Below are 25,894 nucleotides of genomic sequence, written 5' to 3'. Positions count from 1 at the left end.
TCTAATGCAGTCCCCATGTTGTGGTGACCCCTCAACCATAAAATTATTTTAGTTGTTATTTTTAATAATTGTCATTTCATTACTGTTATGGATTGTGATATAAATGCATGACATGCAACCCTGTGAAAGGGTCATTTGATCCCCCAAAGGGGTCACAGCCCACAGGTTGAGAAGCACTGCTCTAATGACTTTTCTCTTTTCCTCTTTTCATTTAGTCTGAGACCTAGCCTAGCTGGAGAAACTGATGTATAACTATAGTATAAAATGAGAGCAGAGGAAGACTCATGCTTCAGCTCAAATTGCTGAGAAAACAGAGAGAGGGGAAGGGGGAGGGGAGGGAAAAGATAGGGGGAGGAGAAGGGAAAGGGGGATGGGGAGGGAGAGGAAGAGGGAGAGGGAGAGAGAGAATTCCATCTCCTCTGCCTTTTATTTTCTTTGATTCTTAGGCCAGTTGGATGTAGCCAGTCACACCATGGATGGGGTGGTGATGTGGGGTAGAGGAGACAGGGGTTGGGGTAGAAGCCACTTAATCCACCAATTCAAACGCTTATATTTTCTGGAAACATTTCCACAGAAATATCCAGAATACTATTTTAACATATTTGAGTTCCTCTTGGTCTATTCAAATTGACAGTTAAAATTAACAACCATAATGGTTATTTAGTGTAGCAGTAAAGTATTTAGATCCTGGAGACAGAGACAGGTTTGAACATCTTCCCTGATGTTTACATGCTGTGTGGTTATAATTAAAGTCACTTAACCTCCGCGCCGTGGTTTGCTCATCTGCGAGATGGAAATGAAAAGAGATCTACCATCGGACCAACGGTGAAGATGAAACCTGATGCTGAGTGACATCGTGGGCAGAATTAGCTAGAAGACATCTTAGAATCCATCTCACCCTACGTGGTCATTATAGCCAGACAATGGGGACAAATTCTGAGAAAAGTAGATTCGTCCCAAGCACATATCCTAAAGGGACATTCCCGAACCTGAATGCTCCAGGTCAGGTATCCATGGTGGCCTCTGGGTGCAGCCAAGAGGCACAGTAATCCTGTGATGTAAGGTTCTTTGCAAAGTTTACTGTCACCTTGCTTTATAAGTAGAAAGTGGAGACTCAGAAGTACTGCTCCATAGTACAAGAACCGTTGTTCAGGGTTGAGTGTGTATGTGCTACACCTTCAGGCAACTGAAACAGCTCTGATTACAGCAGAGGACTACAGTCACATGGCCAGTGACTGGCACTGTTAGGGCAGCTGCAACACCCAGGCAATAGGATTTTTCCAGCTTCTTTGGACTCTTCAGGGATAACATCTGTACACATTCGGCCATGGTCTAGTTCACCATTCTGCAACCTGGAATTGATTTTGTAAGAAAATAAAACAGGAGACCAGAAGGAACATAGGTAATGGCACCTGAATGCGGTGTCCACGGGTGGATTTGCTAGGTTGATCTAGGAAAGGCATGGAACCTGGACCCAGCTGCCAGCTGGTTGCTGATGTCTGGTATGGGTCTGAGTTTGCTGAGGCCCTGGTCTGTATTCACGAACAGTTCTATGTGTATATTTATCCCAGAGGCGCTCAGGTCATTCTTCCTTTCCCCATGAGTTTATCCTCTTGTTGACCAAATATGCCTTTTGGGGAGGAATTTCCTTCTCCTTTGTGTGTTTATTAAGACTCTTTCCCCCCAACATAATGTTTTATTAATTATTTGGGAATTTCATTCACTATGCCCTGATTATGCTCTTCCCATTCTTCCCAGGTCTACCTTCCCACCCTTGCACGACTCCCCAAAAAGGAAAAGAAAAGGGAAGGAAAGAAAACCCTCACCAAATCCAGTTTTGCTGCCCATATACTCATTGGAGCATATCCAAAACCGCCAGTGACCAGCCACTCAAAGAAGCCTGAGCCCTTTCCCACCAGCATCCCCACCAAAGCCATCAACTGGAAAGAACTACACTTCCATGTCTTTATCACAATTTTTAAGGACTCTCTTCAATAATTTCATGTCTGGACTGTTTCTTCCCCTTTTTAGGAGGGGCCGGACAGGTTGGCACAGAAGCCTTCAATGTCTTTCAATCTCAGTTAATTGTCTGCAGTCATTGATACCACCGCAAAAGAAGCTTCCCCACCTATAGCTGCCAGTGTGGCTGCAGGAAATAATGGATATCAACATGTTTCCCTCAGCATCATGAATCATGGAAGGCTTTCAAGGAGGCTTAACTCAGAAAATGAACCATTCTTCATCTTGGATATCTTACTGTTCGGAGTCAAATGATCATGCAGCTGGGCAGCGTGTTTGGGGGCAGTATTGCTCAAGATCCAGACTTTGCATGCTGGTGACCTTGCCCTCACCTTCAGTGGCCACGCCAGTACACTGGGCAAGAACCATGGCAACCATTGTGTTTGCAGCTTGTTGGCCCATACCTGTCTCTGCTGCCACATTTCTAGTCAGCTTCTCGCCATTGTGTGGACTGCTCTATTTTGACATTTTTTTTTCTTCTCAGGTTGGGAGGGATTTTAAAAACATAGTTGGGCAGGTTCCATTAGTCACCACACCTTGCCCATCTCCAAAGCCTTCTAAGCCCCAGAGCTCTGTGTGTTTCCCACGTGTCTGTGTTATACAGCTTGGGATAAAGTCATTAATCCTCTTCTTTGGGTTAAACATGATGACGTAGATGCAGAAGTGACCCATTTTACACCAAGATACACTCAACACCTCAAAGGACCACTGCAAACACCCAATTCCAAGCCTGTCACCCTGTGGATTATGGCATGGTTTCTGGGGGTGAACTGTGGGGAAACACTCATCACACGACATCCCGCATCATCAATAGACCACCTCAGGCAGAGAATGAGAGTGTCCCACACTGCTGCATAAATGCCATAGATTTAACAGTGTCCTAGCTAGCGGCTCTTCTGGTGCACGATGACTTCCAAAGAAATTGCCTATCTCAGTGTGTCCGCAACCATATCCTCTACTTGGCCGTGCAGACATGCAGTTGTATGAGCCACCCTGTGAGGCGGTAGAGAGCAAAGCCTTGGCTTGATATCATTCCCAGTCTTTACTATTCTATTTTGATTGCACAAAGTGCTTACTACATATCGGTTGAACTGACTTGAATGAGTTCATTCATACACACAGAGTGAAGTCTTGATAGCACTGGGCATCTTCCAAGTGGATTACAAAGGCAATGCAAAGGGAGATTGTTTTAATCAGGGACATTACATAGACGAACACTAGTTATTATCAAGGCTTAACACGATGAGGGGTTACTTTGCCAGGACACCACTGGGCGAAGGGTTCCAGACTGGCTTTCTTCCTGTGTCTAGGCTGCTTCACTGCAGCGGCCACAGTAATCCCAGACAGAGGTCCCTGCCAAGCCATATGGATTATCAACGCTTGATCCTCAGCTACTGCAGGAGCAGCTCCACCTTATCCGAGAGTTTGCTTTTTTGAAGTTTTAGTTACCAGAAGTCAGTCTCAGGCCAAAAGCTCTGAATGTAAGAAAATCCCCAAAGGTAATCCACAGGTTTAACTGTGCACTGTTTTGAGTATGGTGAAGTCCTGTTACCCTGCTGTGTCCTACCTGGGAGGTGAATCAGCCGTTTTGTCCAGTATGTCCATGCTGTATTAGCTAAGCACATGTCATTCACTTGCTGCTCATCTTAGTTACCAGGTAATTGCTGTGGGGTCAGTAATGCATACGTGCATTCCCAAACCCCTGGGCAGCAGCCTACATTCACCCCTATGTTTCCTTAGGTAGGCACTTCGTTATCTGCAATTATAAGCACAAGAGGATATGTGTGTGTGTGTGTGTGTGTGTGTGTGTATGTGTGTGTGTAATGAGTAAAGATCATATACTCTCCTATAGTCCATTATTATTTCTCTATTTCACTATCAATTATTACTGTTACTGTGCCTAATGAATAAATTAAACTTCATTTTATGCGTGTGTATAGGAAAGGCATATTATATGTAAGGTTTGCTATTATTTGTGATTTCAGGCATCTACTGGGAGCTTAGAAAGTATCCTCATGTGTAAGTGGGGGGGAAAGGAGGAAAGAAACTTATTTCATTGCTTAAAGCGGCATTAACTAGCAACCCACTGAGCACCATGATAGACTATGTATGGGACACTGGAGAAGCTGAAGGCATTGCCCACAGTTGTTAAATTAAAGGTCCATCTGGAGAGAAGCACAGAATTAAGACTGTAAAGAATGACTGGGGTGAGGAGGCCATGGTCGGGTGGACTATGTGAGTGACAGGAATGTTCTCAAAGACAAGGATGTTCAGCAGAAACCAGAGGAAGTAGCTCGGGAAAGGTCCTGAGGCAGAGAGCAAGGGAAATGGAAATCCACAAGGGACCCCATCCCTCCTCTTCTGAGCACTCGGTACTGTGGATTAAAAATATTTTGGGAAAAATTTATCTTTTTGTTTCATTTCAGATAGTTTTATTTGCATTTGGTACCAGGAAGTGAGCTTAGAGCGTCTTGATTGCCAGTTCTGATCTATACACTCAGTCTAGAAAGCTTCATCTATACCAAATAGGTACAGTTTTCTTCATCTTTCTCTCAGCAATACAGTTTAACAACTATTGAGGGTAACACATACCACTTACACGACGTTAGGTGTAAGTCATGCCATCATGGTTTCATGTTCTCAGGAGGAGGTGTAAGTTTGATGGCAATACAATAACATTTCACATAAGAGCTTTTACATCCTCAGATTTCAGCATCCATGGGGATTCTAGAACTAGTCTTCTCATGGACACAACACTGCATGGTAACTATAGCTTACTAGATTAGAATGTGTGGGTGGAGGGGAGGGGCAACTGACAAGCAAAGTGGGGTAGGAGCTTTCCTGACAGCCTTAGCAGTGATAAAAATGAGAGGCATGAATTTGTCCCTTCTTTAATCTGCCCTGCTTTTTTCATGGTTGCCCTAATCTTCCTGTCCTCCGAGTAAGGACTTCATCCTGAACCATAGACAGTTGGCAGACAGTTAAACTTCTCTAGCATTCATAAAAAGACACATCAAGGGGTCGTGCACACCACTGTAATCTAGTCAGAGACAGGAGAATCCATATTCAAGGCCAGTCTGGGATATATGGCAGGATCTTGTCTCAGAGGACCTAGAGCTGGACTAGCAAGAGGACTCACTTGCTTATCATAAATAGGGCCTGGGTTTGATCTTCAGCACAGAGAGAGAGAGAGAGAGAGAGAGAGAGAGAGAGAGAGAGAGAGAGAGAGAGAGAGAGAGGAGAGAGAAGAGAGAAGAGAGAAGAGAGAAGAGAGAAGAGAGGAGAGAGGAGAGAGGAGAGAGGAGAGAGAAGAGAGGAGAGAGCCAGCAAACTGGGACAATATTTTCTACATATATAACTTATCATAAGGGTCCAGTATCCAAAGGACAGAAAGAATCACTTGTAACCATAAGATCTCAGTAATAAAGATGTGCTAAGGAGATGGCTCCATGTTTAAGAACACACATTGGCTGTTTTTATAGAGGATCCCAGTTTGGTTCCCAATTCTCACATAATAGTGACTCCAACCAAGAGATCTCTAACCTTCTCCTGAAGTCAGTACTCACAAACACACCCACCTTAGATATAATTTAAACATAATTTTTAAATCAAGCATTTTGTTTAGTTTATTTTGCTCTCTTTATGAGAGCCCAGTCAAGCAGGGCTCCAGAAGCAGCATCCTGAGGCTACAGCCATGACAGGAGCTTGACTTGGTTGCAGCTTCAGCCGGTGCAGCTTCCTCCTTGTTTCATTCTCTCTCCTATCTAGAGTTGTGCTTCTCAACCTTCCTAATGCTGCAACCCTTTAATACCCTCTAATGATGCCTAACCATAGCATTTTATTTTCATTTCCACTTCATAACTGTAATCTTGCTGCTGTTATGAGTCATAATGCAAATACCTGTGTTTCCGATGGTCTTAGGTGACGGATGTGAAACTGTTGTTAGCTGCCCCCCAAGGGGGTGTCCTACAGATTGAGAACCAATGACCTACAACACTATCTTAGCCTCTGAATATATACAAGGGTTTTAACCTCTAACTTCGAGCAAATACTTTCTGCGCTACCTGGAATACCTTCTCATCCCCTAGAAAGTCCCAACTCATCCTGCAAAATCCAATAAAAATGCTCCTCTCTGTGCCTCTCTGTGGCCTCTCTGTGGCCTCTCTGCTGTACTTCCATTGTGCATCTAACAAAATTCTCCCCCTAGAACAACAGCCCCACTGTGCTGTAACCCTTACTTACTGTTTTCTACCCTGTCTGTCAAGAATGAGCCCCTAAGGGTCGGGATAACACTTCTTTTGTGGCAGGACATTGCCTGAGCTTTGAGGAGTGAATGAATGGCTGTTCTCTCCCAGGCCTGTTAGCATCCTCATGTGCTTTATGTGTCTAGAACAGACCAGGCAATCTGTGAGGAGACGAGTGTCTAGGGCAAGGCTCTAAAGGATGACAACAGAGTTGACTTTCATTAACAGTCCATTTTGCTCCCTACCAGCAAGGTCTCATAGATGGCTGAGCACACTCTGCATCAGAGGAGAAGGACTATTTTCGGCATTCATTTCAATTTCTCTTTCCCACAGCCTTCGAGGGAGTTTGGGAGACATGCAGCTCATGCACAGAGTTCGATTGTCTCCTAAGGCCTGAGTGATCCTAAACCACACTTCCAGTGGTTCTGAGGGAGAGAGGGAAGCAGGTGGTCTCTTGTCTTTGACTTCAGGTTGTAAGTGAAAGCTTAGCAGCCGTGAATCAGGAGCAGCCATCACCGCTGTTATCAAATGGGTCATTTAGCAACAGAGTGTTCCCAATGGTGTTAAACTCACTTTGCTCAATGGGGCATGATACGAGAAGGGGGGTCCTTGACACTTAGGTAACGAGCCACCAACAACTAATGGAAACGACTGGATGAATTAGGATTTAAAGGAGGTCTCAAGTGAGCCAGCCACCTGTGCCACCGGATGAAGGGGAACATGATGGAGGAGCATGCTGAAGGCTTTCATCAGACAGCACCCGGCTCAGAGCATCTGAGAAGAAATGCAGTTTTGGAGACACATGGCAGGAAAAGTGCTGGATCCAGGCCATCGTATGGGGTGGCTTCGGTTGTTGATTGCATAACTTCACAGGGACCACTCACTCAGAGAGCACTGGTGCACTGTCTGCAGAATGACTTGTGACTCTGGGTTTCTGTTAGCTTCATGGAGGTAGTCTTTCCAGTGCTAATAGGGAAATCTGTGCTTGGTTGGGGACATGTGTAGGCCAGTGTTTCTTACAACACATGGAACCAAATGACCAGTAAAGTAAGTGTTAGACCCAGGAAAGATAGACAAAGGCCTCTGGTCCTACTACTTGGGTCCCTAGGGCCAGTGAAATGGGAGTACAAGAATTAGAGAGAGGTCTCTGAGATAACAGCCTGGACTGGATGGTCCCCAAGGTTAACTGTAGTTAGCACCGACTGTTTTCACTGCCTCAGCCTGGGTTACTGTAGTTCATAAAGGCATAGCCATTTCTCACCTTTGAAGAGGAAAGAGCTGGAGAAACGGATCAACAGTAAGAGCACTTGCCTTTCTTCCAGAGAACGAACCCAGCTTCTCAGCACCCACCTGACAGCTCACAATTTACGGTAACTTCAGTTCCAGGGAATCTAATACTTTCCTCTGGTCTCTGTAGACACTACATGTGTGTGCTGCACAGACATATATTCTGGCAAAGCACTCATATATATATGAATAAACATTTAAAAGAAAAAGTGGTCATCAGGGCAGTTTGCTATCTCTCCTGAGGTGATGCCAGGCCAGAAGTTGAAGCAGACACACCTGTCTTTAGTTGCATATACTGATAGCATTCTGCTTGAACTTTATATCCATATGCCAATGTTCTTTGTCCACATCCAACCTCCCATGCCTATGAAAAGTTCCTACATTATCAATTTGTACCCTAATCTATCTCAGGAGGGAGCCCTACCTAGGAACATGAACTTGCATAAGAGAACTATCTGTGCCTCAGTTTCCTCTCTGTGTCACTGGGGCATTTGGGACACTCTGGGCACTTTGAAAGTAAGTCATTTAGCACAGGTGAGGGTTCTATTTGTTCCTTCGTGTTGCTGTTTGACTGAGAACATTCCAGTGCTTTTAGTTGAGATCATTCGTGCTTCCCCACTTCCTGACATCTTATTCCCACTTTATATTCCTGGTCCCCCCCCAATATTTTAATTCCCTGAGAATCTAAATCCACTGGAAAAATAAGAATGGATGAGGTGAATGGAAAGTTGATAGCTGAATGACAGCTAGGTGCTATTGCACAATAAGGCGACTATGGGTAAGACTTATGTAACCGTGCATTTCAAAAAAGTCAAAGGGAAGGATTTTGAATGTTTTCATTGTAAAGAAAGGCTAAATGGCTGAAGAGGTAGAGGTAGCTAATACGATTCAAACATTGTGCAAAGTGCAATATATCAAAGTATCTCCTGGTAGCATTGTGTTACTCCTCTGTTGATGCTATAAACTATCACAATAGAGGCAACTTATAGAAGAGAGAGTTTATTTAGGCTTACTGTTTCAGAGGAAAAGTCCATAGTGTTAAGGGTGGCATAATAGCCAGAGTAGGACTATCACATCTTCTAATGAAAACATGAAGCAGAGAAGAAGAGAAGTAGGGCGAGATAATATATGCTTAAAGCCCATACCAAGTGATACACTTCCTCCAACAAGGCTCCACCTCTTACTGGTTTCATATATGGATGCTTTTGCGTGTGTGTGTGTGTGTGTGTGTGTGTGTGTGTGTGTGTGTGTGAGAATTCAGCCTATAACTAAGTCCTGTTGACCATAGTATGGTGAGATAGGAGTACAAAGAATTCTAAATTCATTGATTTGGTTCTCGGTTTGACCCATTAGGAGGCATGTAGTGTTAGCCAGATCATGTTGTGTTTCTAGATGTCTGATTTATCATTTATGATTGTTGATTTCATGTGCTAACTTTACTGGATCATGGCTGGGTTTGGTGGCACTTACTTTTAGTTCTGGTATTTGGGAATCAGAGGCAGGTGGAAGTCTAGTTGATGGTAATTGGAAATGTTAATGTAGATGTGTCTATGCATCTTTAAGTTGTATTTCTGGACAGGCTTAGTGTTTGAGTAAGTTTCCTGAGCAAAGCACATAGCCATCCCAGTGTTGGTAAGCTGCATCTGTCCAAAGCCCAAGTAGCACGCAAAGGCTGACACTTGTCTGTAGCAGGGTTCTTCTTGCCTAACTTAGCATTGTCCTGCTTTGGAGCTTGAATTGAAATCTTGGTTCTTCTTGGATCTGGAGCCTGCTGATCTTTGGACTAGAACTTATACCATCTGCTCTCCTGGGCTTCCAGCTGGATGACTCACCCTGCAATCTTGGGAGTTGTCTGCTTCCAATAACAACACGATCCTATCCCTTATAACAAATCTCTTTTTATATAGACACATCCTGTGACTCTTGTTTGGAGAAGCCTGACTAATATGTCACCCTTATATGTGGAATAAGATGTCTATCACACCAGCTCTCCATGGTTCTTTCTATGATTAAGTGAAGATTTTCTGAAACTTAATGCTGGTTCCATGGCAGCCATTATCATTGTTGTCATCAATCATCATGGTCGCCATCATCCCCTTCTAGATACCTCATCTGTCCCCTTTCTAGTTGCCCCTTCAATAAAGGGGTTCCTACCCTTTCAGTCTCCTTGGTCCCTCAGTTACTTTCTCCTCCTTACTTGGACTTCTAAATACTGTAGAACCTTCAGTCCTGTCCCTGGAATAATTTTTTCACCTATAAATATTTGACAATGTGGCCTCCCAGGGAGCAGCCCCTGAGGAGGTTTGGGAACTGCTATGGGCACCTGCTGAACAAGTTTGACTAAGGCTGGAGACCCACTGGACTGACTTGCGATGCTAGAAGAGACAGTTAATTCTCACTGGGAACTATGCAGCCAGGGTGGCCCTTTGGAACCAATGCACTTGGAGGAAAGGCCCTAGACCACTGGGTATGGCCTCCCAGAGTGAAGTATGACCTTAGACTAGGCCACAGTCTTTGTCAAAAGGCAAGCATGAGAGCGACTCAGCTGAGTGTCATCTGTCATAATATTCCTGTGGCTGGGAAAATGACCCCTTGTCCTCAAGAGGATGAGGTTGACATGGGAAACCACTTTCCACCGTCAGACATAACGCTGGCACCAAATTACTAGAAGCTTGATAGGCTTCGAGAGTTAATTCATTTTATCATAAAGATTATGGAGATGGAAATTCCAGGAAAGTACAGCAGGCAATTCCAGAAGGACCATGTTTATATCCCACGCCTACAAACAAAACGGGCCCAGAGCTCTCTGTCACACTGAGCCAGCCTCGTATCCACAGACATACAATATATCTTCCTCCTTGTGTTTTATTTAAAAAGCATCAGGTTATCCTAACAAGAGCTCTGATTCCTCCTTACAGAGAGGACTTAACTGAGGCAATTAGATTTGTGCCATTGCCTTCTCTTCTAAACCACACTACTTAGTCAGCTCCTGGGGTTTACAGTACAGCCCTGTGATTTAAGCCCTCTGCACATGTGTCTCTCCTCTCACTAACCCTTAAACACCTGATTGAATCTCATTTGTCATCCAGGAGTGATGGCAGCCATATTCATTCCGACCAAACACCGAGTTTAAAAGAAGGCCTTTTGTAACACAGATTTCACAGGAATGAGTATGGGAGCTCAGTACAAAACATTGCTTTCATGATTAGTTTAACCCTGGAAGAAAAACCAGGCTGTCATTTCTAATGAAAAGAATTAAGCTTGAGAAACAGATCTCCAACTTTGTTAACTAGTCTCCAGTGTGCAGGATGGGGGTGGGGGTGGGGAAGCTTTATGTTTGGAGCATGGGGGAGGGAAGCCTGACACTAAGTCAGCTTTGCAGCACAAGGCTCTGCCCTGTGGTAAGAAGGTTTCAGATCAGGAAGACCCACACCTCCAACGCCTTTCTTTTCTCAGATAAAATCAATTCATGAAGTAGACAAGCAGGAGAACCTTTATAGCAGTTATCACAGAATTCCCAAGAGTTCTTCATTGTTTTCTTACAGGACATTCTGAAACACATTTCCTTCATTACTATCCCCAGAAGTTGCCTGGACTTCCTGAGACCCACAAAGCATTCAGAGGATTCTATAGTTAGTGACCCTTCACATTCCCCAGAGCGGGGAAGGATGAAACTAGGTTTCAAGCTGTGTGGTTTAGAGAGTAAGAATTCACTAATCAGAATATACCATCCAATTTGGGACATGAAGAGGCAGTTGGCCCCATTTAATTTAGAAGTAAATCTGAGGGAAAGTAGCTATTGCTGTGGTTATTGGATGGAATTCAAGCCATGTGCAGAGGAGCTGAATCACACACAGAGCTGTAGTCAAAATCTCAGAAACTGGTTCACAGTGGAATCTGTCAAACATGTCCCACTAGTCAAAAGTGAAGGCTGGCTGACCAGTGCACTGTGGTGGAAACTATTTTTTTTTCCCTTGAGCCACAAAAATTCTGATGCTTGACAATCAGGGTTAAACTTGTTACCTGTAAACTCTAAGATCCTAAGTAAGCTGATGATAAACTCAGATGAAAGGCAACAATGTCTTCCTGTCCCATATGATAATGTCTAGGTACCTATCTGAGGGCAGCCTGGGAGTCCTGAGCTCAGGGGAAGCTTTTAGGATGTAGCAAAGCAAGGGATGGAAGACTGGTTCGGAGGCACACACCGAACATTCATCTGTCACATCCACAAGAAAGCAGAAGATGGATGGAATTCCAGTAAGGCTGTGCCTCAGTTTGCCCTGGAACCAGATGGAAAGCATCCTTGGTGGCTGTATTAGCTCCTTTCCTATTGCTGAGATAAAATACTGTGACCAAGGCAACTTGTAAAAGAAAAGGATTTAACTGGGATTATGGTTCCAGAGGGTTAGAGTTCTAGAATCCATGATAGTAGAACAAAGGCATGGTAACAGTAACAGCTGAGAACTTGCGTCTTGAACTGAGAGAGAGAGAGAGAGAGAGAGAGAGAGAGAGAGAGAGAGAGAGAGAGAGAGAGGAAGAAGAAGAAGAAGAAGAAGAAGAAGAAGAAGAAGAAGAAGAAGAAGAAGAAGAAGAAGAAGAAGAAAAGAAGAAGAAGGAGGAGGAGGAGGAGGAGAAGGAGAGGGGGAGGGGGAGGAGGAGGAGAAGGAGAAAAGGGGAGGAGGAGGAAGAGGAGGAAGAGGAGGAGGAGAGGAGAGGAGAGGAGAGGAGAGAGTGAGAGAGAGAAAGTCTGGGAGTGGGGGAATGACATGAGTTTTTTGAAGCCCCAAAGCTCTCTCCCAGTCATATACCTCTGCCAACAAGGCCATACCTTCTAATACTTCTCAAACAGTTCTACCAACTAGAGACCAAGTATTAAAACATACGAGTCCATGGGGATCATTCTCATTCAAACTACCACAGTGACAAAGGGAATCACACTAGCCTTGGCACTGTGCTGGTACCAAGAATGGCAGCCATCTCTTCTCTCCTACTCTCAGAGTACCATCTGCTTGTGTGGTAACCTGGAGAGATACCAGACACTCTAGTGTTATGGCTGTTGCTTTCTTTGGATTTACTTTTGATCCCTGGGTTTAATAACTGCTCTCAGGAAGCCCTGGTAACTGGTTTGGAACAGGAACATAAGCTATACACTAAGTGTGAGCTGGGACGTGGGAGGGAGTTAATGGAATGAGACTGGCTGTCAGGAAATGTATGCTTCTGATGGACGCCTGCAGCCTGGATAGAGCATTGTTTGATTTTTGCAAATGCGAGCATGTGTAGACTGCGGGCACAGACTATGAGTGTGAGTGCTGGGGCCAGGTGGAGATCTTCGTTCTTCTATGGAACGGAAAGCACATGGTTTGACAAGGGTTTAAATCACGGGAAGGCAAAAACATGTTTAAGCTCTGTTGGTGTTTCTGTGTTTATCCTACAAAAGCAATCCATATCCAAACCAGCAAAGCTGATTTTCTTTTATCTTTGGTTTAAAAGATGTAGTGAAGGCAGGTGTGGGGAGACTGGAGACCTAGAGGGTGCTCTCCAGTGCACAAGCTGTGTGATGTGAAGAAATCATTTGACTGCTCTGAACCTCATTGCTATATCCAAACAAGAAAGGTGTAACCTGGGCTCTGTGAGTGGGATGTGAAAACTACTCAAGAGATATATCAATACAGTTACTAAAATAAGAAAATGAAAATAGAATTCCCATTAACTCATTGCATGACAGTGAGACCTAGTGCCATTCTTTGAAGCCCCAGACTTAAACAGAACCAACTACATGCCTTGTTCTCTCTCCCATGTTCTGTCCTTCCATAGGCCTCCCATTGCCTCTTCTGGAGGAAAGCAGGATTGCCTTAGTGTCTTGGAGGCAGGGATGAATGAAGCTTTCTCTCTTCACTGTGCATGTGGTGGCTAGCAAGTGGTCTTGAGTTGAAGACTTTCAAACATTCAACCCACCTCTGAGGCCTGCTGAGGAAAGGGTGAGGTGGACAAACAGGGTTTATGGGTTGTCTGCTCATTGATTCCTGCCTTTTATCTCAGTGTCTCCTTTAAAAGGTGATTAAAAAGAGTGTATGATCCCAGGGGCAAAACATTGCAAAGAAACAGAAGGTTTGGAGTCACTGGGTGGATACTCTTTGGAGGAAAGAGGGAAACTGGATATTACTCACTAATTAAAGGGTGCTCCTACTTAGTGCATCTTCAGCATCCCCCAAAGATTTGTATGCTATGTCCTGGTCCCCAGGGCGGCACTACTGGAAGATGGCTGACCTTCGAGAGGAACTTAGAGGAGATTGATAGTCATTTTGATAGTCATTTGAGGCAAGCCTTCAAAGGGGACTGCAGGACCGGGGTCTCTCCCTCTCTTCTTCACTTTCTGGTCACAGGGTGAGTGTTTTTCTGTCCTCACATGCTCCCTGCTGCTTTACCACAGGCCTAAAGGCGCCAGGGACAATCAATCACAGACTATAGCCAGATGAGTCTGTCCTCTGTAGGAGACAATGACACCAGGTGTGTGTTGCAGGGGCAGAACACTGATTACAGTGATCCAAAAAACAACAAACAAACGAGCAAAAAAATGAGAAATAAAAAGGTCCCCCCAGGCGGAGATACTTGATTACCAAGACCCAGGCTCTCCGAATGTTTGCTGATGATTTCCTAACTCATTCTTTCTGCATTTCTCCTTGTTCTGATTTGCAAACCCCACCCCACCCCTTTTCTCAAACATCAAATGTCTGTGACACCCCATCTGTTAGTCCTGCTTCAAATAAATAAGGATTTTGGGTTCTTACTTGTAACTCATCACCATTCAAAAAATGCAGAGAAAGTATCTAATTTGGTCATGGTTTTATGTGCTGCCTACTGGTTAACAGAGGAAATATCTCCATGTACTTATTTATAATTTAAGATAATTTAATGTCCGATGGAATTCAAATGTTAATCTGAAATGTGAGCACTTTTTCTCAGATTAAGTCCTGTTCTCTGCTAACACACACACACACACACACACACACACACACACACTGATAGTCTTCTTTTTCCTCTTTCTAAACAATAAGTGGAAAAGGGGGTCAGTTAATGAAGATCTGACCATCTGTGTCTATCACCTTGGTTCCACTTCCTCCTCTTAACCACGGGCTGTCATTCAAGGTCTGGCTCTCTCATTGGACCAAGCAGTGCCCAGGCTGCTTCTGTTAGGGTGGAGCTTTCCTTGTAGCCATCATCTGCAGACTCTCACAGCCTTGCCCTTGTCCAGGTCTCTTCTCTAGTCACCTAGCCTCTGCAGTTGAATTACAACAAAGCTATGACCGTGGATGCCCTCTCATTTCTCTGTGTCTACTGTACATTGCCAGGGTTGTTTCTGTCCTCTTTGGCTATGCTACTCATTGAAGCGGCCACAGATGAGTTTGGTGGTGGAACTGGTGAGTGGACATTTTTCAGATCTCTAGATGAGGAGCAGATGCACAAGCTAGCACACACCAAGTGGTACTTTCCTGCAGTGAATGAACTTTCCTGGGTGGAACTCAAGTGTTGGGAAGTCAGCCTATCCACCCGACCCGTCACCTTCCTCCTTCTGCCTTGCTCTCCCATGTCCTTTCTATCACCAAACACTCTTGCCAATCCACTATAAATCTCATGTTCTAGCCATCACAGGGACTGAGTGAAAGATGCCTCTCTGTGTGATGGAGAGAAAGCACAAAGGATTAAACACACGTAGAGGATTTTTTTTTTATTAACTTGAGTATTTCTTATATACATTTCGAGTGTTATTCCCTTTCCCGGTTTCCGGGCAAACATCCCCCTCCCCCCTCCCCTTCCTTATGGGTGTTCCCCTCCCCACCCTCCCCCCATTGCCGCCCTCCTCCCATAGTCTAGTTCACTGGGGGTTCAGTCTTAGCAGGACCCAGGGCTTCCCCTTCCACTGGTGCTCTTACTAGGATATTCATTGCTACCTATGGGGTCAGAGTCCAGGGTCAGTCCATGTATAGTATTTAGGTAGTGGCTTAGTCCCTGGAAGCTCTGGTTGCTTGGCATTGTTGTACTTTTGGGGTCTCGAGCCCCTTCAAGCTCTTCCAGTTCTTTCTCTGATTCCTTCAACGGGGGACCAATTCTCAGTTCAGTGGTTTGCTGCTGGCATTCGCCTCTGTATTTGCTGTATTCTGGCTGTGTCTCTCAGGAGCGATCTACATCCGGTTCCTGTTGGCCTGCACTTCTTTGTTTCGTCCATCTTGTCTAATTGGGTGGCTGTATATGTATGGGCCACATGTGGGGCAGGCTCTGAATGGGTGTTCCTTCTGCCTCTGTTTTAATCTTTGCCTCTCTCTTCCCTGCCAAGGGTATTCTTGTTCCCCTTTTAAAGAAGGAGTGAAGCATTCACATTTTGATCATCTGTCTTGAGTTTCATTTGTTCTAGGCATCTAGGGTAATTCAAGCATTTGGGCTAATAGCCACTTATCAGTGAGTGCATACCATGTATGTCTTTCTGTGATTGGGTTAGCTCACTCAGGATGATATTTTCCAGTTCCAACCATTTGCCTACGAATTTCATAAAGTCATTGTTTTTGATAGCTGAGTAATATTCCATTGTGTAGATGTACCACATTTTCTGTATCCATTCCTCTGTTGAAGGGCATCTGGGTTCTTTCCAGCTTCTGGCTATTATAAATAAGGCTGCGATGAACATAGTAGAGCACGTGTCTTTTTTATATGTTGGGGCATCTTTTGGGTATATGCCCAAGAGAGGTATAGCTGGATCCTCAGGCAGTGCAATGTCCAATTTTCTGAGGAACCTCTAGACTGATTTCCAGAATGGTTGTACCAGTCTGCAATCCCACCAACAATGGAGGAGTGTTCCTCTTTCTCAGCATCCTCGCCAGCATCTGCTGTCACCTGAGTTTTTGATCTTAGCCATTCTCACTGGTGTGAGGTGAAATCTCAGGGTTGTTTTGATTTGCATTTCCCTTATGACTAAAGATGTTGAACATTTTTTTAGGTGTTTCTCAGCCATTCGGCATTCCTCAGCTGTGAATTCTTTGTTTAGCTCTGAACCCCATTTTTTAATAGGGTTATTTGTCTCCCTGTGGTCTAACTTCTTGAGTTCTTTGTATATTTTGGATATAAGGCCTCTATCTGTTGTAGGATTGGTAAAGATCTTTTCCCAATCTGTTGGTTGCCGTTTTGTCCTAACCACAATGTCCTTTGCCTTACAGAAGCTTTGTAGTTTTATGAGATCCCATTTGTCGATTCTTGATCTTAGAGCATAGGCCATTGGTGTTTTTTTTCAAAGATTTATTCATTTATTATATATAAGTACACTGTAGCTATCTTGATACACCAGAAGAGGACATCGGATCCCTTTACAGATGGTTGTGAGCCACCATGTGGTTGCTGGGAATTGAACTCAGGACCTCTGGAAGAGTAGTTGGGTGCTCTTAACCGCTGAGCCATCTCTCCAGCCCAAGCCATTGGTGTTTTGTTCAGGAAATTTTTTCCAGTGCCCATGTGTTCCAGATGCTTCCCTAGTTTTTCTTCTATTAGTTTGAGTGTATCTGGTTTGATGTGGAGGTCCTTGATCCACTTGGACCTAAGCTTTGTACAGGGTGATAAGCATGGATCGATCTGCATTCTTCTACATGTTGACCTCCAGTTGAACCAGCACCATTTGCTGAAAATGCTATTTTTTTTCCATTTGATGGTTTTTGGCTCCTTTGTCAAAAATCAAGTGCCCATAGGTGTGTGGGTTCATTTCTGGGTCTTCAATTCTGTTCCATTGGTCTATCTGTCTGTCTCTGTACCAATACCATGCAGTTTTTATCACTATTGCTCTGTAATACTGCTTGAGTTCAGGGATAGTGATTCCCCCTGAAGTCCTTTTATTGTTGAGGATAGTTTTAGATATCCTGGGTTTTTTGTTATTCCAGATGAGGATTCTCTTTCAAGGAAACAACCTGGCTTACAAGTTACCCAGCAGGTACACACTTACTTTGCATGCTGGAACTGACTGCTGCTATGCTTTTTCTTCCTATTTTGTTGTCTGCAACAAACTCAAATCTTGTCCAGGCAGATCAGATACTCGTCAGATAGTTGTGGGATTAAATGTTCAGGTAAAAAACGCACTGATGCTGTGTTAGCTTTCTGTTACTGTAATAAGCTACACGAAATACCGAACTTTAAGGAGGAGAGGGTCATGTTAGTTCATGGTGGCAGCCTGTGGCAAAGGAACCTTAGTCATTTTCTGGCAGGAATGAACGTGCCAGTGGTGCAGAGGAGGGGCCAGGTTACAAATATCTCTTTTAATGCCATGCCTACAGGAGGATAGTTTGCTGTAAGTTGGTCTCACATCTTAAAAGTTCTTGGCAACTCTCAGTGATGTGTAGTTAAGGCCCACAATTTTGTTTTGGCCTCCAACTCTGAGATCTGCTTGCCTCTACCTCCCAAGTGCTGGACTTAAAGGTATGCGTGGCCATGCCTAGTTTGGGACCGTGCTTTAACATATGGGCCTTTGGAGACACTTTCCAAAGCACAGCAAACAGTATGTGACATACAGTCCTGGTGTGTGTGTGTGTGTGTGTGTGTGTGTGTGTGTGTGAGAGAGAGAGAGAGAGAGAGAGAGAGAGAGAGAGAGAGAGAGAAAGAAAGAAAGAAAGAAAATAAATAGCTCTTTAAAAGTAGAAATTTAAAAAGTAGTCATGAAGTTCTGTAACTTGTTTTACACGCTATATAAATTTTTCACATTTTCTGTCAGTCCTTGGAGAAGACCTTATTTTGAATGGCCTCATGCCAGTACTTGGTAATATAACTTATTTAATTTTTTTAGTTATTTAATTCCTTTGGTTTTGTATGTCTACAGCTTTTCTCTTTTTCTTTATCAAGAATATGGATACGAATACACTCTAGTATATTTATTTGTTCACATATTTCTTTTCTGTTTGCTCTCCTACCTTTTCCAAACAGAAGGAGGCTAGAATTGTTATCTGAGTTTTTTTTTTTTTTTACTATGAGCCCAGGAATAGAATGTAATAAAAAGACAAACAGAAGCGGGAGAATAAACAGAATAAATGGCTCACTGGTGCGGATGAGCAGATGGATTTCTTTGCCTCTGGGCACACTGTCTGCAGAATTAACTTCCGCAGGTGGAAGTGCAAATCAAGAGCCACGCATGTCTGCATTCCAGTGGGAATGCACCACACTGGCGTACATCTGTGGAGCAGACCTAGAGATCCTGAGACCAGACTTGTTTGTAGGAGGCTTTCTGGGAAGCCATTCCAGGGACTGACATGGGAAAGACAGGAGAGGGACAGGAGCCACTGGATTGGACATCCATGTCTCTGACCCCCTCAGGACCCTGTGAGGCACTTTGACGTCTGAGACATATAAAAGAGCATGTCTATATAGCTCCTTAGTCTTAACAGACAAAAGAATCAGAGGTTATGTGACCTACTCCCCTTTCAGGATGGTGCCTGTGCTCAAAATTTACTTATAAGCTCTTTGAACAAGAGGATAGCAGATTGGACTCCTCAAGAGAGTGTCTTCACCTTGGAGACACTGAACACTGTGGTTGTAGCTGGAATGAAGAGATGGGCTAGGACTGGGCATGGTGGTGTGTGGTTGTAACCCCATCCTTCAGGAATGGAGGCAGAAAGTTTGTTATGAGTTCCAGACCAGCCTGGGCTATGTAATAAGTTCAAGGCTAGCCTTAGCTATGTAATGAAATCTTGTCATCAGAACAAAACCCCACAAAATATATGACCCAGTAAAAGGAAAACAAACTATGAATCCAGGTGACATGAGGGTGGCTGTCACACCATATCATCCGTTCCTTTGCAAATAACATGAGATACACTGTTTTTGTATGTGTGCCATTGTGAGACATAATCTACACACATACTATTTCTGTCTGTCTCTGTCTTAGTCTCTCTGTCTCTCTGCTTCTCATCATATTGTGTGCTTTATTCAAGCTGCTTTTTTTTAAAGTCAAAACTGTGTCTTTGTTACTCTGTCAGCACACACATAATTCCTTTGTTCTTCTAAAGTGCATTTTATCACTGTAGGAGCACCAAGAACAGTTCCCAACTTCCGAGTGGTAAATATTTACTTGTTTCTAGTCTATTACTGTTGTGAACAAGGCCTTGGTGAGCATGCCTGTTTTACACATGCATTGACTCTCCTATGAGCTGAACACCCTGAAATGAATTTAGGAGTTCCACATACTTAGCTCTCAAAGTTCCTTTTTAACATGGATCTCAGGACAAGGCTGGATGAAGCTAACTGTGATGCTAATTGATGCTGTTGGGGCCATAGAATGGACTAAGCATTGATAGAGTCTGGGTCCAAATTGCTATATAATTGATGAAGAGGCAGGCCAGCTCTGGAGAGGTCTACAGAGATCTGGGTTGCTCGTGCTTGCCTTGGAGACAGAACAGGTCAAATAGAAATCTAACTGTAGGAAGTTCTTTATTCCTGACTGGGTAGGACTTCAGGTCAGTGGGATACCATTGGGGAATCCACAAACAGTGGGGGAATAATGGTGTGGATTTGCTTATGATTGCTGATATCCTTGTGGCCCAGAGAGTATGTAGGCATGGGTGGGAAGCTTCTCCCAATTTAGGTGCATCATCTTGTTCAATACAAGGTGATCTACTCCCTAGGTCCTTGGGTGTGGGTGTGGGTGAGGGCAGGAAGCTTCCCCCACTTTAGGCGGATCATCTCTTTCAATACAAGTTGATCTGCTCCCTGGGTCCTGCTTCTATTGACTATGATGGTCTGGTCTTGTCTGCAGTTTTTCACAGAGATGCACCCAGGATGACTTTTGGTCATGGACACTGAGTCTCAGTGTCAGTGTGTCTGAGAAGAGTCCCCAGTCAACAGCCAAGGTATCCAGAACCATATGTAGTTATTTCCTCTTTGGAGTTATTTCCCCTCCTCCCCCGTTTCCCTAGTCAGAAAGAGATCAGGAGGTGCTGGTGGGAGGTGAGACCTGAACAGATAAAACCAGAATTATAGACTTTCTCAGTGGCTGGCTGCCCCAAGCACAGGGAAGACTGGGCACAGGAAATTCAGTGCAAGACATTTATCTGAAAACATGGCTGGAATAGAGGTCTTAGGGAGCAAGTTTCTGGGTTGTCCTTCTGGGCTGAGCCCTATGGCTGGGAAACAGTGCTTTCACATACTTACGGACAATTTATTGTACCAATTTATCTCCCATAGGAGTAAAAGGTCTCCTTTCCCACACATTTCACCAACATTCAACATTCTCTCCAGCCTGATGGGTGAAAAATGGCCTTTCCAACTGAGATCCTTTGTCTGTTCCTGCTTGCTAGATACATCTTTATGTCTTTAAAAAATGGGCCCACATCCCATTTTTTTCTATCACTATCACACAATACCTGAGATAATTAATTTCTAAAGACAAAAGTTTCATCTTATCTCTAGTGTGTTTCTCAGTAAGACAGCCACCGCGGCAAAAGCATATGGAAAAGTAGGACCATCCACTTATGAGCCACAAAGAAAGGGAAAAAGACAGGTACATAACCAGTGATCTAGAGAGCTCCCTCCAACTCCTCCTCTTATAGTTACCAGTATCTGTAGGTGACATTTCACCTTAAGTTACTTTATGTGTAGTCCTACATTATCTCTGTGGTCCCAGGATCAGCCACTGGCAACCGCACCACCTCACTAGGCTTCCTGCTCTCTGTGGACAATTGTCTAGGCTGAGTTCAACCTTTCTGTCTCCTTACCTCTGCCTCCACTCTGGCCAATGAGGTCAGGATGTGTGGGTATGGTCAATAGATCCCAGATATTCCCGTGAGATCCAAGCTAGTCAGTCCTAAGGTGTAGCTACTTGCGTAGACTCCTGAAATCCAGCTATTCTTGTCCAGCTATTCTTGTTCAGCTATAAGCAAGTTTTGTTAGCCCTTTATTTAGCAATCTTTGAAAAGAAATCTCCAAGGGAGGAGTTTTTAGCTGTAGCATTTGGGAATTTCCCTGGCGTGTGCTGAACATGAGTGTGTGTGTGTGTATATATGAGAGTGTGTGTGTGTGTGTGTGTGTGTGTGTGTGTGTGTGTGTGTGTGTCTCCCAGCATTCTTCCACCACACACACTTACAAATGTGATGTGCATATGTTTCTGTACCAGGCTATCTGTCTGCGTATTTCTATGTCACCACCAGATGTAATACACACTATCTTGTGGCTTGACAGCTTAGGTAAAGGTTAAGCTCTAAAGCGACCCATAGGAATATAATTTAATATAGATAGAACTGCAGTAGAGATCCCTTAGCTTGACTCTAAGATGCGTTGTCAGAGCTCTGAGCTTAACAAACTCAGCATGGCCAGCTGTATCTCTATCAATCACTCCATCTAATCTTTCCATTTCAGCCTTGGGGGAAAGAGAATCACTTCCCATGGGAACAGCATGGCAGCAAATATGTGTGCCTTGCCTGTTGGACCACACGTGGGTCAATGAGGGCCATGTCAGGAGAAATCCAGAGGGAGAAGCTGTGGGGTAGCCCATGTCTTACTCTCTGTGGCAGACGGGTTTGACAGTGGGTGGGCAAGGTTGGTTCTCCTGAGTCCTCTCTTCTTGGCTTTCAGACAGCATCTTCTCCCAGGGTTCTTCGCGTGTGTCCTAGTTTCCTCTTCTCAACTGGTGTATGAGGGATGAGCAGTCCTTGAGAGTGACTGTGGCTCTGTCACCTCAGGTGAGCAATAACTCAGGAGGAACAGGGTCCTAGACAGTTAAAGCTCGCCAAGGCTACTCTAGTGTGATTGCTTCTAGGTCCTTTGTCTCACAAAGGCAATGAATAAATTTCACAAACAATAAGAAGGTAAGTTTTAGAAAGGAGTTTACTATATGTTTGTATTATATATATATATATATTATGCAGATATATGTATATATAATTCTGAGATATACATGCATAATATATACCATTTAATATATAGTATATGCATATTTATGCATATATAATATATAGCAGATTTATTAGAGTGGCTCACGTTGTGGTCCAACAAGTCCAACAAGTCCAGGGACTTCCAATGGAAAGTTCAGGAACTTAGTAGTTGTTCAGTACAGGAAGACTCAGCGGGTCTTTAGCATATGCCAGAATCTAAAGGAAGCAGGTTCTAATGTTAATGGAAAAATGGACTTGCCAGTAAGAACAAGGACAAGCGGATGAGAACAAGCTTCCTTCTTCCATTCCCTTTATATAGGCGGCCACAAGAAGGTGTGGATCTTTCCACTTCAAAAGCAGATTCAAGATGGATCTTCTCACTCAAAAAGAATTAAGAAACGTCCCTTACGTGATCAGTGGTTGCACACACTGATCTCAGTACTTGGGAGGCAGAGGCAGGTAGATCTACAGAGCAAGTTCCAGGATAGCCAGGGGCTACACGCAAAGAAAGCATGCCTCAAAAAGCAAAACAAAGAGAGGGGGAGAGGGGAAGGGAAGGGAAGGGAAGGGAAGGGAAGGGAAGGGAAGGGAAGGGAAGGGAAGGAAAAGGGGGGAAGAGAAAGAAAGAGAATGGAAGGGAAAGGAAGAGAAGAGCCGTTATAGGCACACCTAGCCACTTAGTCACTTGGATTTTAGTTAATTCTAGATGTAGCCAAGTTGACAAGCAAGAGAACCTAGTCCATTCACTCTCAGCTTCTCTGTGTGTCTGTCTGTGCTTGTCTTTTCTTCATTGCTTGGCCAGCCTAGTCAGGTCTTGCCCCCAAGCTGTGCTGGAAAAGCACCGGGTGTCACACATTGATTGGTAAGTGCTGGAGCTAGGATTTGAACCTAGGTAGTATGGCTCCAGAATCCATGCTTTTAAAGAACTAAAACCGTACTTTTTCTCCCAGATGTTTTAAACTGTGTTCACATGTTTGTTTTCTTCCTTGGGTTTTGTCCACATTTCATAGATTTTGAAATGTAAGAATCCTTTTTTTTTCTAGTTAATTTTAATTCATCTTCAATTCTAAAGACTTTTATTTTTTCAGAGTTATGAATGCTTTCAAGTTTGTAATTTAGCTCAGAGGTTAACTTTTATATATTAATTTGGTCAGAAAATGTGGTGTGCTTAACTGATAATTATCCAACCATTTATTTTTCTGAATTTATTAAGATTCTTTTTTATGGCACCATTTAAGAACACTTTCTACAATAATACTTGAACATTTGAAAATTTCAAATTGTTTTTCTTTTTTGGACAAAATGGAATATCCATTCAATAAAGTTGACTGTGTATTTCAAACACCTTCATGGCGACTCGTCATCTATTGGAATTGTTGGAATTTTCATGAGTTTCTTGAAGCTAATTACAATCTTCTCAACATAACCCTGAATGCCCTGCCCCACGGGTTCACACACACCTCTCCCACTTCTTTCTTCCTATTCATTTTAGCTTTACATATGCCCATGCAATGTGGTTTGATGTATAAATGTTCAGACTGATACAGTTTCTTTAGACATTCCATCTTTTATTAATAAGAATTTTTTAGCCTTGTTGGATGTTTGGACCTTAAAATATATTTTGTATGATCTGAGCACTTCACTATTGTAAGATCTTAGCACCTCACTACTATAAAATCTGAGTACTTCACCATTGCCCATTATTAACATCCCCTGACACATCCTTTCTCACTTCCTGGCTTTCTTTTGCCTTTATCGTTTTCTTTAAGGAACGTATCTTAAAACAGCAGCTGAAGCCTATGAAGCCTAGGAAGAGAAATGACTCGATCTAGGTACCATTCGCTTACTGTAGTTAATGATACATTTAATGCTTCTTTGGTTTTATTCCATGTTGGATATAATACATTGCTTATTGCTTCCCTTTTTCAATTTTTCTGTCTCTCCTTGGATCATTCATCTTGTTTCCCCCCTCTAGCAAGATAGAACATCATTTTTGTATCACCCTAACATTAATTGTGTTTATATCACTGCCAAGATATTCTACTCAGTGTCTGCCTGTCAAAATTAAGGATTGCACAGTGTTCATAACCACTAGAACTTGCAGAGGCCAGGACTTGCTAGTGTGCCTTTACCCCACTTTCTTTTTCCTTATTTCTTAGTCTTTATTATACATAAAATGCTACTTATTCATATTCCCCAGTTTCCATTCCAAACTGTAAATCAGTTTTTTTAATTTTGTAATTATATTTATGGACAGAAAACTTGGTGTACATTTAACCCAGTTTAGTGGCGAGTTCTTTAGCCTTTGCCTTTTCCAGCTTGGCAATTCGAGCCACAGACTTAGGACCCAGGATGTTGCCTCCCCAGTGGCGGCGGATCTCGTCATAGCTGTTATTATAATTGGTCCTAATAGCTTCCGCCACTTGTCTTCCGAGTTAACCTGTGCGAAGGCAACAGTGGTGCATGTCTTCCTGTGGACCAGGCGCCGCAGCCTGGCCTTTCCCTTGATGATGTAATAGGGCACCCCCATCTTTTGACACAGGACAGGCAGGAAAACCACCAGCTCAATGGGGTCTACATCATGGGCAATCACCACCAGCTGAGCCTTCTTGTTCTCCACGAAGGTGGTGACTGTATTGACCCCTGCTTGGAGGACAGGCAGTCTCTCAGTTGGGACGTCCCCTTTGCCAGCAGCTTTCTTCTCAGCACGGGCCATTGCTTCTTCTCCTGCTTTGTCTCTGGCCTGTACTTGTGGGCAAGCTTAAGCAGCTGAGTCACTGTTTGCCTGTCCAGGGACTGGGCGAACTGGTTGATGGCAGGGGGTACTTTGAGCCGCTTATAGAGGATGGCTCTCTGTCGCTGCTGCAGCCTGATGTAGTGGGGCCATTTGACGAAGCGTGTGAGATCTCTTTTGGGCTGGATGTCCTGCCCAATTCGGAAGTTCTTAGGCCTCTTTTCAAAGGATTTTTGGCCTCCTGTTTCTTGACCACACCGGGGGCTGGGGCCACCTTCTTCCCCTTGGCCTTCTTTCCTTTGGGCATCTTGCTCGGATGAAGGAGAGCATAAATTAGTTTTAAATGGTGCTTTTCAGTATCATTCAGAATGGCGAGGATTTAGGGGTTATATACAATATTAACAACTTAAGATAAAGTTTTAGGGTCTTGCAGAGAAACAGAGCTGGCAGTCTTTCTACTATCTATCCTCTGTTCATCTGTCTGCCTGCCTGTCTGTCTGTCCCACCTGCTATCTATTTCTGCCCACCACCTTTCTTTCTTCTCCACATCTGTCTTGAATATTGTTGCGTCACAATGACACTGTCTTTAACTTTAATTTTCAGTGCTTTGCTGAATCTGGGCACAGTGCTCTTCATGCTAGATTCTTGTTGAATTTCTTGAATCTATAAACTATGTCTTTCACAGATGTTGGAAGTTTGTAGCCTTTGTTCTTTTGAAAGCA

At 43.7% G+C, this 25,894-nt stretch overlaps 1 long non-coding RNA gene and 1 pseudogene across 3 annotated transcripts in view; one reads left to right on the top strand and one right to left on the bottom strand.

Moving 5' to 3' along the window:
• LOC148000100 (uncharacterized) overlaps positions 1–3,946 on the top strand; it is a 67,469-nt gene extending 63,523 nt beyond the window's left edge. For all 3 annotated transcript variants that reach the window (XR_015641582.1, XR_015641580.1, XR_015641579.1), the window contains exon 4: positions 1,759–3,946. This is a non-coding gene — a long non-coding RNA (uncharacterized LOC148000100). The remainder of the gene's footprint in view (positions 1–1,758) is intronic.
• A 20,765-nt stretch (positions 3,947–24,711) lies between these two features.
• On the bottom strand, positions 24,712–25,479 carry LOC148000099 (large ribosomal subunit protein eL8 pseudogene; annotated as a pseudogene).
• Between the last annotated feature and the right edge of the window lie 415 nt (positions 25,480–25,894).

This window comes from Rattus norvegicus, chromosome 17 (assembly GCF_021556685.1).
Source record: "Rattus norvegicus strain SHRSP/BbbUtx chromosome 17, alternate assembly SHRSP_T2T, whole genome shotgun sequence".
NCBI lineage: Eukaryota > Metazoa > Chordata > Mammalia > Rodentia > Muridae > Rattus > Rattus norvegicus.
The sequence above is the reverse complement of the archived record's forward strand: the minus strand, read 5'-3'. Positions and strand labels throughout refer to the sequence as shown.